This window comes from Poeciliopsis prolifica, unplaced genomic scaffold (genome assembly GCF_027474105.1).
Source record: "Poeciliopsis prolifica strain line A6 unplaced genomic scaffold, Auburn_PproV2 SCAFFOLD010, whole genome shotgun sequence".
In the NCBI taxonomy this organism is placed as follows: domain Eukaryota; kingdom Metazoa; phylum Chordata; class Actinopteri; order Cyprinodontiformes; family Poeciliidae; genus Poeciliopsis; species Poeciliopsis prolifica.
This window is the reverse complement of record NW_026562385.1, coordinates 318320-334143: the sequence shown is the minus strand read 5'-3', so window position 1 is coordinate 334143 and position 15824 is coordinate 318320. Positions and strand designations below refer to the sequence as shown.

At 36.8% G+C, this 15824-nt stretch overlaps 1 long non-coding RNA gene across 1 annotated transcript; it reads left to right on the top strand.

The window, feature by feature from the left end:
* The first annotated feature begins 1683 nt into the window (after positions 1-1683).
* LOC129363127 (uncharacterized) lies at positions 1684-10258 on the top strand. The gene is made up of 5 exons (XR_008606299.1): positions 1684-1811; positions 2316-2517; positions 2617-2755; positions 8696-8797; positions 10120-10258. It is a non-coding gene; the product is annotated as an uncharacterized LOC129363127 (long non-coding RNA).
* The last annotated feature ends 5566 nt before the right edge of the window (positions 10259-15824 follow it).

Below are 15824 nucleotides of genomic sequence, written 5' to 3'. Positions count from 1 at the left end.
TACACATGCCAATGGATGTGGTAAACAGGACTCATGAAAGATTTTATGAGATGCTATAACACTGAGAAACGAAAAAGGATGATGACCAAATGCGTGACCTTGTCTGAATAAACATGGAAATGGTTGTGTTACCTAGCAACCACAAGAGTCAACCAGCGGGGCCGGTGACCCCATGTTGAAATTTGCAGAGGCAAAAAACCCTCTCAGTTTTACCTTTGGTGCAGCACTGTGATGAATGAGGATTTTTTCCCCTTGCTGCTTGAGCTGCTTGCAGTCCTTACTTTTGGGAATATGCCTTTTCTGCTCCGGTTCAGTAAATACAAAAACTGCCGAGACATTATGCAGTCCAAGTTGCTTATACTATCGCTCCAGACTGAGGCTCTCATCAGGAGCAAAACATATCCAGTTCTCCCTTCATTTCCAGTGAATTCAACCTTATGAAGAAAGAGCACAGAGTACTATATGTAGTTACAGAAAGAAAATCTGAAGAAAACCTGTAAATCAGAATGCTTGAAAATGTCACTTTTTTTTCTTTCTTTCAACCAAAGAGGCATTTATGTTTGTTGATATAGAACAATGTTTCAAAGAATATGTTCTCAGTAAAAATTACACAATTTAGATTTTTAAAAAAGTTCTTGGCAATATCTGCCCTTTATTATTTAATTTATCTTGCATATCAACAGAGCTATGCTATTGTGTTTAATTGAACAAGCTTATAAGATAGGTCTGTGGGCTATACAAAACATGTTCATTAAATTTTTTCACTCGATCAGTTCTGCCTGTTTTGAGCTTCTTAAGGATTGCGCTATTTTAGGGCATCACAATTCATGCAAATGCGCTGCTGTGAGCCAAGCCTTGCCAACTTAGTGTTTACATTAGATCCTCAGACGCGTGAAAGAGGCTTCAGGCATAGAGGTACCACCATATAGATTTCGCCCTGAAGCAGACCCAAAGGCACAATAATTCAGCACAACAAACGTCTTTGTTTTTTCTTTTGTTTTTGTTTTTAATTTAAAATGCAATTTTAAATGTACGAGGTTGGTACTTCTCTCCTTATGAAAAATAAATAAATAAATAAATCGGACAATGTCAGTAATATCCAGGTGTTTGACATGTTTTCACAAGCACTGCATCTTCTCAATCACTTCCAGCTTACTACAAGTCCGACAGTCCAATAATTAAGATGCATGACAAGCAGATACCTCGTTTAGCTTGTGCTAAATGGAACAAGCCAAAGGCGTTACCTTGTGTTTTCCCAAACAAAAACACACAACGCATTATGTACTTACATCATCATCATCATCATCTGCATCCTTCATCATCATCTGCATCCTTCAGTCCAAGTCATTTGGTAAATTTTGCCAAAAGAATCCTTCCTAAACTAATTTGCGCGAACTACAACTAACTTTATTTGGCAACATCGCAGTGACATTGCAAGCAAAAATAAAATGAAGCCACTGCAGCTCTGCTCTATGTCACTGGGAGAAAACGCAACCTGGACACTTGCTCCATATTGCAGCCGATAATCAAAACATTTTCCTTTTCCGGCAGCCATTGCAGCGATAGCTTTGCGTCATGAATGAAGTGGGTGGAGCTTCACTTCGGCTGACAGGTAAGGGGTTGCTAGGTAACAAATTGTGAGACAACAACTTATTAGGGCTTTTTGAAATAGACAGTAGCAGTTGTTCCAAAACATGACTGAGTATTTGGTTGTGTTTTTTATGTTTTTGTTTTACTTTATTTTATTTTTTGTCTTATTTTTTATTTCTTTGCTCTTGGGCTATTTCCAGAAGATAGTAGTACAAAAACAGGTAAAACGTAAATTTTGCATAGTAGTGGACATTTATATTTTGTTCTGATTGTTCTATCAGCCTTGTGACATTGAATGGATAAGATAGTCACTGAATTAAAAAAGAATTGTCGGGGAAATGTATTCGTCTTGCGTCGCAGATTGTCGATAAAGGGTGATAGTGGATCCCAAACACTGAGCATTTGAAATAAAAGACAGTGCAGTCAGAAGTTGACCAATAAAGCATGGTCACAATGAAAAGTAAAGGATTTTTTTAAAAATGTTCTTCTAATCTGATTAGTGGACCCCTTTTCAAGGTGTACTCTAATTTATTGTTTTTCAATAAATTGTTGTGAAAATAGCTTTTCACAACAAAATGAGCCTGTCCCTTAAAAAACATACAAACAAAAAGAAGCAAATCCATGTATGGAAGACGTCTGAGATCTCAACGTCTAATTGACTTTTGTTGTAAATATGACAAAGACTGTTTTCTTGTTAAGTTTTAATTTTTTTCCTTTTTTACCAGGACAACTAGAAGTGAATACAAATGTTTGCAAAAGAGAAAAAGAGTGGAGTAAGATCATCTATGCAGAAAACAGGGAGAAGCAGATGCTGTGACTAGAGTTCTCCTGTGAAACAACTGGATTCTTGGTTTTAAAGTCAGGAACAACTCAAACCTGAGGTTTGTTGTTTGGGAGTTAAAGGTCTGTCAGCAACAAAAAAAAAAGGTTTGTCAGAAAAAGATTTATCAGCAAAAATGCTTTCCATTACAGTGCTTTTTTATTTTTTACTTTTTCATTTGTCGTCTTTCTTTCTGGTTTCCGCAGATTACTTTAATTCAATACACACCTTTCTTCCAACAATCCTCCATCTTGTTTTCTAAGCAGAATAATTAGCTGCATCATCAAAATCCAAATGAAGGAGGGAGTGTTTGATAACATGAAAGTAAAAGGTGACTGTCGGAAGGTAATACAAGTCAAATGTATGTTTTTGTATTACAGAAATTGGTAGCAATCAATTGCTTTCCTTGCAATCAATTTACTCGATCAGTACTCAGACTTTTCCACCTTACTGAATCAAACACCATATAAATCTTTAAATTTTAAACTCAAATTTGAGCTGGAGACTTTGCAGTGACTACGTTTGTCTCAGATGGGCCTTATGTAATGCAGTTATCTCAAAAATAACATCACTCTTCAGCAACTTTCAGCTGAGTTCTCAGCTGCCCTGTTCACACTTTTTTCATCCCCATTCATATTACCCGGTTTTAGGCTTGGAAATTAATATAATATAATGGCACAAAGCTGCAAACCCTAACCCTAACACCAAAAATGTAAAAAAAAAAAAAAAAAAAAACAAAAACGAGAAATACATTCTAATTTCATAATTATAGCAATAAATAGCAAAAAAGAAAAAGTCATCTTGAAACTAATGGTTCACGTCTAATTTTAGAGTCACAACTGGATGCAATTAAAGCCGACATGATCCTCATGCTCATATACTTTTCAACTGTAATTTATTTCGTGTGCAATAAAAGCTGTACTTCAACACTCGCAAAACAATTGAATATTCCATTTAAAGTGTGCCAACGGAGTCTCACAGTTCTAATTTTAGACTTCTGTGATTAATATGGCCTCTTTTCAGGTTTCAGCCTACCTTTTTATTCAAATCAGGCTTAGTGAGTAAGAATTTAGAAACATGCACACACAGATAACAGGGAGAGCAGATCAACAGAGAAACAGAAGCAAAATGGTGACAAAAATAAAAACTATTATAAAGAATAATTTTTTATTTTAACAATTAAGTCAGATTGGATAAGTAAAAAACATATTTGTAATATGACGCTATTAAACAAATCCAGATGTCTGAATTTGTCATTACAGAAGGTTTAAGGTTGCCCAACAATCATTGTAGCCGTTTGTTATTGGAATTAGCTGTGGTTTCAACAGGGAATATTAATCTAATAAAACAAATTACACATATGAATGTTTAAACAGGAAACATCCCAAATTCATGTGAATGTAAAGTTTTAATTTGATCTCATCATGGGCACTGTTTGTTTTAGAAGTGACGACAACATGATATGGCAGACTAATACAGTTTGCTTCAGCACACTGTGGCTCATTTGAATTTCAATTTGGCGTAGAAGTAGGCAATGAGAAAAGAAAAGGAGATGGTGGGTGGAGAGGGGAGGAGAGACGGTGTAGAGAAAAGCAGCCACGAGTCCAATCACTCATAGATTATAGTCATTTATCTCAGTCTGTGGTGCAGTTGTTCAGGTGTTTTTCAGCTGTTTGTGTTAAAGCAAGAGAGGCATTCAATCATTTCTCAGCATAGAATAACACCAGAGACAGAAAAGGGTGACAGATGAAAACAAAATCCTTGTAATACAAGACTTCATGGAATAACGCTGCTGCATCTCAGACAGCATTTGTTTGAACTCATAAGTACTTTTATTTCAAACATGAATAAAAGTAAATGACTTAATTCTTGAAAGAAAGACTTAATTCTTCGATTAAATCAAAGCTTCAACTGAACTGTGCGAGCTGAGAGATCCCTGATTGAATGACAGACACTGATGTACAGAAAGGGCTGCACAAAACAAGCAGTCACATCAAAAATAGATAAATCACCTGTGTTTCATGCAAGAGCTGTCACAGCGGTTCAAAGAAAAAAAAAAACTTTAATTCTTTTATTTGGCACATTATGAGTAAATAACTGGTGGACTTTTGATTTAAAAAAATAATAAAATATAAAGGATTTAGGTTCCTGGAGCTGGCAAAGCTCTGCTGTGGGGAGGTTTGTTCAGCAGGATGCACATTTGTCCACAGAATGAGTCATGCCATTAAGGCTGCAGACAACAAAAAGAACATTGCAAAGACGTAATTCCCGCCGCTTCCTGCACATAGCAGATACCAGATGTACATGTCAGATGCTGTTAATAGAAAGAAGGTGTGCAAGGGTCCAAGTGAATTGGAAAAGGGAGAAAAGAAACATGGTGAGAACCAGCAAAGGCAATCTGATAAAAACTAGAGCGAGCTGCTTTCCTGATTCATGTGCATAGGGTAATTAAACCCGAGGAATGCTTGCCAAAATCAGCCTCATTTGAAAGTCCCAAAAGGTTTTGTACCGGTTCAGAAAAAATATTGTCTTATAGAAAGGGTTTTTATAGCTTGTTTTTCTCCTCTACGTGTTTTATACATTTTTTTCTCATGCTTCTTAATGACTACTTGAAAAAAATGAGTTTGAGAAAAGTTCTACTAAGTAAATTTCAGCTCCTTAGCAAGGGTGAATAGCAGGGTGATATCACGGACAAATCTAAACGAAGCAGCCAAGATTATATAGCTCATTCTATATTGTTTATGTTCATCAGTTCAAAGAATTATGTGCAATTATGAAAACCAGAGGAATGACCTGCTATAATATATTCAGGAAGCAGAGATGTTCTGTGTCCTAGAGATGGAAGTGTTTGGCTGCAAAATTAGTGCATCATCCTCAGAACAAAAAACATTTGTGAAGAAGCTGAATGAGCAGATACAGGACTGATCACTGGCTGTTCAACAGCCACTCAGGGAGGAAGGAGACATTACACCTGGTGCATTAGCAGCAATGCTATGCCTGATAAACCCATACTAGTTTGCTCTACTCCAAAAAGCAACATAAAAAGTCCAATTGCAGTTTACAAGTGCACAAAGGGACAATGAGTCTTAGTTCTACTAAGGTCTAATAAGTAAATGGTTTGGAGGCATGTTGGTAGCATCATGAGAAAAAACTAGTGGTGGGGCTGAATGAAAACTATTAACCACGTTAATTGAAGTAATCAATAAATCTCAATTCAGAAACCCTTTGTACTTTTGTTTATGTTCAAATGAGCTCAACAATAAATATATTTTTGTTTTAACTTTGTCATTTAGGTTATTCAACTATCAGATTGGTGCAAAGTGCTGTTATACTCATTCATGTAGCTTCTTTAAAAAAAAAAACCTTAAAATTGTGACTGTGAATGCTGACATTAGCGTTGGGGATGTCTGTGCTTACTGCAACAGGTTTTTTCACTAAGATTGTATTTTAGATGGATTGAAAGGCCAGTAAGTACACAACTGTACTAATTTTCCAGTACACATTCTAGAGTCCCATCAGACAGACTTTTGAAGAAAAATTAAACCCTGGTGGCCCAAGAGAAGTTAAAGAATTAAAGTTTTGGCCATGGAAACTTGTTGCTGCAACATCTCAATAAAGCTTTGACGCAAACAGATCTTCCAAATGGACAATGCTCCTAATTGTACCATCAAATTACTTACAAAGCCTTGATCTTAGTCCCACAGAACATCTGTGTGCACAGCAAATTGGACAACTCCCATCATTTCACTATATAAAGAAAAAATACGTTTTTATAAGCCCACAGGTGAGATTTTCTTTATTTGGATGTTGATAAAAATTGTAACAGCATAGAACAAACCATTCCCACTTCTCCTGCAATTCCTTATCCAGTTGGGAAAAGAAGTTGCTGTGACTTATCAGCACAACTACCAAAACAACAGCGCTATTCATGATCATATTGTGGGCTAAAAAAAATATATCTGAGCTCTTTTTAGAACGTAAACAGCTCTTGTGCTTACATGTTGCACAGCATGTGGTAAAAACACATTACAAGATGTCACTTTTGCAGGCTTATGTATGTCTTTGGAAGTCCATATACAAATGGAAAATGCTGTATAGAGTCAGCATCCCTCTAAAGAAAACCATTTACACACACACACACAAAAAACAACTACTGGTCTCTATATGAGAGAAAGTGTTTTTTAAAGGGAAGATGGATAAAAACAACAACAAATGGTTCTTAATATTCAGAAGACCACACCAATGTTTGCTAATAAAAACATTTTTTAAGAAGGAAATGTACATGTTTACGTTGCTTTTGTACCGTAATCATTTCTTAACTGCTGCGAGTACAAGACTGTACATTTATAAAAATCAATTAATTACTGGTATTATGAAAAATACACTTAAAAATCTCAATTAGTTCTAGCTTCAAGCAAAATGCACCCAGAGAAGAACATGAAGTAAAAATAGAGGGGATTAAGTTCTTTAGAAATAATGGATTGTTTTGGGGCATAGTTGTTCTTATTTCACAGTTTAGGGGTTGACTGAATAAAAATATGGATTTTATATGGAACCACTTCGGTTCAGGCAACACAGTGTTGGAATAAATTCCCAAAGCATCAGTGCTGCACTACCAGTTTGGCTTTAAATTTAGGAGGCAGCCACCACATATTGTCAGTGTCACCAGAATCCCAGGCTGTGTGCAGTCACCTAAGATGGAGAGGGATGTAATCTGTTGAATGAGACGACGCTTTAGAATAAAACTCATTTCTCTCCCGGTGGCGTTTTGCTTTGTCTGCAAAAAAGGAGGATTTGCAGTGGCTTCTCAGACATTCAGGGCCACTGGTGAATAAAAGGAGTTATTATCCACATCACTGTATGGTTCACACATGTACACACATACACGCTTTTCCTAATCTTAAAGAGATCCGTTGGTCCTTCAATGCCTTTTTGTCTACTTGGTCCTTTACGACTCCTGTAGCTCCTGGGCAGTGTGGTTAAATGAGGGACAACTCTGTTTAACAGCCCCTGTGTACAGCAATAAAAAGAAAATGGGTTAAGGCAGTTTGAGTGAGTGGGCAATTTTGACAGCATCACCTTTGGAGGCTCCTTATGCCTGAATGCAGTGCGAACAACAGTTAAAGTAAATCAATAAATATCCACATTGCAGTACAAAATAAAATTATTTTTATTTTGAGAAAGAAAAAAAACATGTCAAAAACCCCAATTTGCGGAGTCAAATCGGTTTTCAGCCAATTAAATGTGCTTATTCAGAAGTCAAAGAAACACACATGCAAACAACCACCAAAAACATTAAATTTAGTTAATAACAATAGCTGCTAAAAAGTACACAGGCGTAAAATATATCTAGGGAAATACAACTAATGTGAAAACAGCACAGAGATGAACACCACAAAGTTTTATAGCTTGAAGCTTAGGTCTTGCCTGAACAGTAAAACACAGGATAACCAAGACAAAGCAGAAGAATCCAGCACTGAGAAATGAAAAATCAGGAGTTTAAATACTGTGGCATGAGTGGGAAGTGGCAAAAGAATCACATGAACTAATCAGAGCAAATGTGGTATAGCTGTGATGAGGAGAAAGCAGGGAAGCTGATGGAGGAGACTAATTAATAGGACTTTTAGGATCCAGAAACCAAAAAGAAACATGCTTGGCACTAATCTGAGAACATTAAAATCAAATGTGCAATTAATAGAACACAAGCATAAAATAACATAAGCAAAAGTGAATGAACTGCATTATAACAGTAAAATACAAAGAAATAAACTGATCAGGTCAAAACTGAAAAAGCATCTGCTTTCTATTCCAGCTTGAAAGTTGCATTTTTGTTCCTCAAATTAGGTTCTTCCTTTGTCAATGAATGTTTCAGCTCAAAATAAATCAAAGACAGCAGTAACTTGCTTGTGACAAGTAAATACCTTTCAAAAGTGGCTTGGATTATCCTGTTCTCTAGTTGCAGACTGATTTCAAGTCTGCATAATGCAACATGAGTCAGAAGTCATTTCAGTATAAAAAGACTCCAGAGTAAATTACAGAATCTCTTTTATTTTGTAGAGCTATTTCTAGACCCCCATCCGTAGCCCAGAAAAGTACTTTCAGTTTTCAAAAAGAATACTTTTCTTGAGATAGACAGCCTCTCTCCTAATTCCTATTTAACAGGAATTAGTGTTATGACAAGAAAATCAAAGATCACTTCCATAAAAAAAAAAACATCTTTTCTAAAAGAAAGTCAAACATATTTTAAGATAACAATGTGTGTGTATGTCTGTGTGTGTGTTTCAGTAACATAAATTTCAAGGTGAATGAAAGTTCTAAGGTGAGCCTCCGCGTACGTCTCCTGGAAATGATGCAACTCAAAGCAAAGTCTTCTGAAGCCAGATCACTGTGAGTTCGTCCATGTGCGAATGTGCATGTGTGTCCATTTGGATAGGAAGATGAAAATAATAAAAGAAAAATGGACCTTGAAGGGAGAGAGTATAAAAAAAACGAATTTTGATCACCAGCTTTATGATCTGACTTATGTATTATGAATGATGTGGAAGAAGAGAGAGCTGCTCGCTGCATCAGCCTAAAAAAGTAAGAGGAAACTGAACAGACAAAAAGAAGAAATTTAATTTGACTTTATGGTTTAATTCATGACAGAAGTAGGAGTAACTTTCAACAGAGGGTTGTTTAATTAATGTCAAGAGGCTTTTCAGATGTGCTACAATGGTCCACAGGATTTCAGAAGGACCATTAAGGCAGGAGTCCCACTCTTGGTTTTCAATATACAATATCTCTTATATAAAATATGTCATTATGTAAAATATATTATATAAAATTCTAACACATTTCGTTAAAATAAATGTACTGCTCAAGTTTAGGTGTAGTCAGTGTCCTTTTAATGTTCAACTCTCGTATAATTATTTATTTTTGACTTTATGGAATAAACAGCAAGGAGCAGTGTAAATGTTACATGCTTTAAGCAACGCGCAGACAGAAACTGAAGAAGTGTATGTGTACGTGTGTAAATGTTTCATGGAAAATAAATGTTTTACACTGTCGCAATATGATGGACTTCGCTGGAAACACAAACTGACAGGCGTATTTAATTTTCTCTGCAATAACCGAAATGTGAACGTAGCAGATAAACACTGACAGTGTTTCGTCAACACTAAGTGATTATGATTAAGCATCTGACATGGTGGAAATATCAACTTATGGTTAGTTCGGTACAGAGAAAATAGAAATGTTTATACTTCCAACTATAATTGTTATCATCATCCCACCCAGTTTACTCAAAGCCTCCCGGCTAAAAACTCCTGATAATAATGATAATACAGACCTTTGGGCACTTAAATAACTAAGAAACATTATAATATGTAGGAGAAAACATAAAATACAGAAACCCTTCAGCTGATGAGTTTTTAGCTGGGATGGTGGAAGGGAGATGAGCTTTACTTAGGAATAAATGTCAGTTAATCACAAAAACTACGCCACAGAGATGGACAATACTCAAACTTACTGATATGAAAAACTGAGTTATTTTTGAACCAACATTTCAGAATTTGAACAATATCCTGATGAACCTCATCCTGGTGAAATCCAAAAGCAGCTGCTGGAAAGCACAAAGTTGCAGAACACCTTACACAAAAATTTTTTGAACAATCTATCCGTCCGTCCATCCACCAATCCGTCCACTGTCCGTCCACTGTTTGACCTTGCAGGGTTACCAGGGAACCACTGTCCATCTCCAATGGTCATTGAGCAAGAACCATGGTATATCCTGGACAACATGGACAGGTCACCGGTTCATCACAGGACAACACACCACATCAAAATCACCTTAAAGCCCCACAGAATGACGAACTGGATATGAAAATCAATATTTAATAAATATTCATTTTAAATACTCTAACAATCATTTCTGGTTCTTTTTATGTCGGAGTCTGTATGGAGTGAATTTGTTGTTCTTATATTAAAAGCAAGATACTTTTCTATATTTACAGATGTAGCTTTAAAATTGTATCTAATGCATTTCTCATCACTTTTATATGACGCAGTAAAAAAATTCAGAAAGTGTCATTCAAAAAGCATTTATTTTTCTCATAGATTATGGATTTATAATATCTCCAGCAATGCAGCAATGTTCTTACTGCTATTCCTAACCTATTTCTTGACAATGGATGTAAGTTGCACATTCTGTTTCTAAAGGGTTTTAGCAGTTGAAACACTGAGGTAAGTAAATTATTATATTAAAGAGTCTGTGGGGAGGTTTGAGCAGAACCTCTAAATCTTATAAAGGTAGTGAATTCTTCCCCTACCTTCTGCTGTCAGTTCAAACATCTCTCCAATCAATTATCAGCACACACAAAAAAATGAATGACATCTCTCCATTTCCTCCTCCAGTGCACATTGCATGTCCTAGCTATGTATAAAAAAAAAAACCTCAAACCTTTCGAAGAGGTCAAAAATGCCATCCATTACAAGTGTGTGGATTTTAGTTTATGCAATCAAAGAAAATTCTCAGCTAGGCATTTATCCTCAGACAAAATGGGTAGACTAGAAGCAAAATTGGAGAGCTTTCTGAAGCTGTCGAGAAGGACCCAAGCTGAGACACAAATTGCTTTTCTCTCTTCCTCTGCTCACCCCTCAGATGGCTGAAGTCATATATCAATTACCAGCCACCTCAGTGAAACATCTCTGCCACTGCAGTACCTTTTCTGGTCTGAAGCCAAATGAGTACAGCGTGTGCACTGCATCAGAGGTATCAAGCAGGCCTCCTGGAGAGGACAAGTGTGTAATAAATCCCCAGCCCATCCAAGGGAACTAAGTAGCCGCTGACTGCCTCCATCTCATATTATGACAGAGAAAGCAGACAAAGGTCTTAGGCCCCGTGTGGAAGCATCTTACAGAGTTTGCACTCCTGCCCTTTACCGATAGGTTTTCAGGCTTTTTCAGCATCCCACTTTCCAAGCAGTAGGTGTTTTCCAATTGCTCCGTGTCCTCAGACAGAAGAGGCCTCAAACCTCATTTTGCTTCGAACAAGTGTTGTTCTTTTTACTTCAAACCCTCGGTGACTGCAATAATTTAGTCCTGGGCAGTTGTCCATCAGAACAGAGCCATTTTGTCCCGTTTGCTTCTTCCAACGCCCTTATTGCATGCCAGGCAAACCAGTAGCCCTCCTAGACACATGCTGTGATGTCCTTTTCAGCACTCAGACCTTATTTAAGTCTGAGTGCTCCATATTTTCCCATCATGTCAGTAAACTATGTTTTCGAAAATATTTTTGCTGATACATTTGTCCAAACAGAGCATAAACAAGAGAAGCTGGAGATATTATAAATCCATTATCTATGACAAAAAATTAACTAAGAAAAAAAAAGGAAATGTTAACGGTTGATGACGGTTGATGTGCATATTTTTGTATGCACATCTAAGAGCATTATAATGGAAGAGTAGTCAATCTGGAGCTTTAACCAGACATTTATAATAAAAGCAGACAGAAAAGCTGGTCATCAGTTTCAGCCGTTGCTTGTTGAAGCACCACAGTACTGAAGCCTGTGTGAAAATACAAATGTGAGGTTGTCAGATGCAAAGGGGCTTATAAATCCCTTCACACCCATTTTGAGGACAAAGCATAAATATAAAATCCAAAAGATTTTACAAAGGGAAAAAAAAACAAAAACGAAGTCGTCCCCAAGAGACACCTATAGTCTGAGGCAGAGCTTGTAAAAATGAGACACAGTTCAGACTCACCAGTTTAGAGTATGATCTGACGTCTCCACAAGAGACTTATGTTTAATTGCTATTCGCATGGGAGCTCGCTCAGCCCTTTGGCAAATCAGAAGTCTTCACAAAATTTGCCAAACACACAAATTCAAATCCTCATAGTATGATTAATGGAGCTTGCCAGCTGTCAGCCAGCTCCCCAGTTTCAGAAAAAAAGCCAAATAGAAAATTATTTGCTGTAATCCAAGAGGTGATTGATGTAAATGTTCTTATCTTCCTTCACTTCAGCAGAGTCCTGTTAAGCTGCTTCTCCACGGTAGCCGATTCTGTCCCAATCCGCCTTCATTAGCAGATGGTTTTTCTCCATTTTTCTGAACCACTTCAGGGCTACAAGCCGTTCCAAGTGGTGTATTGCATGCAAACGATTTGATTGACAGCAGATTTGCAGATTTGCAGTTTTACAGATTTATGTGACTGCATGAATGAAGACCAAACCTTGCAATCTCCTAACAACAACATTGGTGAACCGGCGTACATGCTGTCTGCTGTCAGAGAGCCTCTCTGCATGGAGGAGTGTCGCCATTGGCAGCGGCAGGATCCTGCCCATGTACACAGTCATAACAGTGAGGAACAGGCTGCAATGGAGATGCTCCGAACTTGGTTAAGACCCAACCAGAGATTAACCAACTACTGTGAGAATCTACAATGGTGAAGCGGCTCATAGAGCGATATCAAGGCTAGAGAAAATGAACTGTGCTGAAAGTACCGTAAAACATGCAAACATCGAAACAAGAAATCAATGAGTTAGGAATCCCAAAAGCAGTGATTGAATATCAATAGTCTGTCATGCTGAAAAACCCTTTCCATCAGGAAAATTTATACCAGATTTATAATTTTTTATTCCTATTGTGAAGGTTAAATTAAATTGTACCTCATTTAAAAGCACTTTCAAGCTGCACAATATCAAGAAATAGTTCAGTGTTTGAGTCTATACTGAGAGATCCAATGCCTCAAACTTGACTTAACTTGTCCATGTTCTCTTTGGGTTGTGGCTTCATTGATCATGTTTTTCCAAAATACAAAAACATGAAGTTCAGAGTACAGAGCATGCACTAATTTGTCTGATCATTTGTGGCATGAACAAATTTACCATAACCTCAGTGGGAGCGAATTTGCTTCAGTGCAGACATATAATCCATGACAATTTATCACTAATATGGCCCACCTCAGTGCTATATTGCTTCAGAGCAAACTAGCGGTGCAGACAGAACAAAGAATGAGTGTTATTTTTTTCTTTTATTGTTTTTTTTTTTTTTTTTTTTTTTTTTTACAGTGATGCAGAAATCTTCTCATTTGCATAAAAAAAGGGCTGGTCATAAAGTAGTCCACAGTTCTCACCTTTTAATGAATACATGGAAGCCAGCCAGCAATGCTGTTATTCTGAGACAATAATGGATCCTTCAAAAGTCTAGAGAGGAAACAGCCGTTCCAAAATTTGTAGAGAGGTTTATTACTATGTCAGCTGCACAATGGGGATATTAAACGATCAAATAAGACCAGGAAAAGATAATATATTTTCTTTTTATGATTCAGCTCACAGCTACTCATCAAGGTATGTGTTTTTACAACCTGTCAGACAATCTATATTCTAAAAAAAAATCTTCTGTATCTAATATAATATTAAAAAATATAGCATGTTTAATTTGTCTGTCAGTTTGTACATGCTATCCGTGATTCATTGTGATTGATTTTCAGTTGATTCTCTGCAGCAGGATGATACAGTTTTTGTCCCACAAGGCAGCACAAAACTTTTATCTTCAATACAAGATTATCTCAGGTCCTGGTGGCTTCTGAGCTGTCACAAACTAATAAAAACACTGACATTATATAATGCAATCTTAGGATTGCCTGAAGAGAAATACAAACATGTCATCTATGAGACAATATCTAAGTCCTTTGTTGGGAAAAATAATTTTGTCTTATATGTAGCCATTTCACCTCAATCTTCATCCACAGACTAGTGTCAGTCCTTAATACAAAAGCTAAAATTAACACAGCTTTGGTCAAGGGCTACATTTATCTTATGGTGATTTCTGCCAGAGCAAAATCTCTGCTTTCAGATTTAAGTCTGGAAAAAACATGGATTTTATATCAATATTAATGCAAAAAAATCAAATCCAAGTGATGTATCAATCACATATAGTAATGAGAAGCAAGCATATATGGTACGAAACACCAAAAGACCAAAACACACAGGTCATGAGACACATTTAGTTGTTTCTTAAATCATATTCCTGGTTTCTGCATTACTCCTTCCCTGATATTTCTTCTCACTCCCACTCATAGCTTTGGGCTCACTCAGGCCCATGACCCATCAGTCCCGCCAAGACCTCTAAGGGGCTATCCATCACCAGAGCAGCAGTGTAACCCGGGGATAGATTTCCTCTGCCCTTGCCCAATCATCAATCACCAGGGGCCACTGTGCATACCCAAGGAGGCTGCAGATAGTAAGAAAGGCCAAACAATGTTATCCCCTCACCTCAGAAGAAGTTGCAGAGTGAAAGCAAAAGAGATGGTTTGAAGCACTTTGTTAGTGAGGATTAAATGTGCATTTATCTTTCGAAGTATGTTAACAAGGAGACTAATTGCTTTGTATGATAATGTATGACATTATAACTAAACTCTTAATGAATTTAAAAATAAACATGATTTAAGTTTCTGTTAGTTTTTGGTCCACATTGCACAGAACAACTAATTATTCTGATTTGCTGGAGCTTTAAAATCAGTTTTTGCATGGAAAAAATATTAAGCATATCTAGTTTTGGAGAAAAATGCTAACATCTTTTGCTCAGGAATTTCCTCAGATACAATGATCTCTACATTCATATGCACTATTAATCCAGACAATCCCTGGCAAAATATAGAAAATCCTTACCTTTAGAAGATATTCCAAGAGCGATTTTGTTTTATTTACTTAAATAAACAACACAAAAGTGACACAAAATCATTTATTTATATTCTTGCTTTGTTAATTATGTAAAAAAAAATGGCATTGTTGTTGTTACATTTTCAAATGAAGAATGCAATACAGAAAATGTCCAGACTGATGCAAAACCAGGCAAGGAACAATGACAGAATAAATATGGTGCTAATTATTCAAACTACAGAAGAAATAAGAGATGATGCAACTGAGCAGAAAGAGCAGCAAAAGAAAGAAATGGAAAGAAAAGATAAGCTATAGTTTTGGAAAGAAGGGCTTTTGCCAGTAAGACAGCATGTCCTGTGTCACTGACACCTGCAGGGAGAAGAGGCAGAAGAGGAAGAAGCTTCTGTCACGTCGATACAGCAAGCAGAGGAACTGAATAAGAAAGCTCCAGGTGTCCTTTTGACATCTGCACTCCCCTAAACGACCAAGAGAAGGAAGAGAGAGTGCAGCGCTGTCCCAACACCCTTCCAATTAAAGCCAACAATTAATCATTGCTATTTAAAGAGGGCCACATATCCTCAGTTGCAGGAAGCAGAGTAATGTGGGAGACAACATGCTGCACAAAATCACACTAATTTACCTGTTCTCTATGAAACCTTCTGGCATTTCTGCTGTTCTTCAAAGATCTTCTTTCCAGCTGCCAGATCAAAAATATAACAAACTAAATGCCACCATGTGAACAAAAATATTGCATTGTGTTTCCAATGATGTTCC